Genomic DNA, 414 nt, shown 5'->3' with positions numbered 1-414 from the left:
GAGTGGAAAATGGGGCCAGCACTAACCACTCTGTAATCCCCCATCAGTCTGTAATCCTCCCTAATAAATCAATCACTATTGAATCCTCGACGGCGATTAACCGAGTAATATAAGAGACAGTACGTCAATGACATTTTCAGATCTACATTCTAATAACTTTTGGCAAATGTCTGCTGAGGTACTTTTCATGAGTTGCAGGTTGACTAAAAGGCATTGAGATTATCACTGAATGTCCCTTCGCGTTGCATCCTCGCGCTAACTCTTCAGGACAAGCCCTTACGTCACTAGTCCTGATCCACCTTATCAGCGATTCCCTTCAACAAAAATTGGTCTTTCAAAATGTTGATAAGCTTATCACAAGAAATCCAAGAGATGATTTTTTAATACCTCTGACCGATGTCCATGTGTCTCATT

The sequence above is a fragment of the Penaeus monodon genome, chromosome 22 (assembly GCF_015228065.2).
Source record: "Penaeus monodon isolate SGIC_2016 chromosome 22, NSTDA_Pmon_1, whole genome shotgun sequence".
Classification (NCBI taxonomy): domain Eukaryota; kingdom Metazoa; phylum Arthropoda; class Malacostraca; order Decapoda; family Penaeidae; genus Penaeus; species Penaeus monodon.
This window is presented reverse-complemented; position numbering follows the sequence as displayed.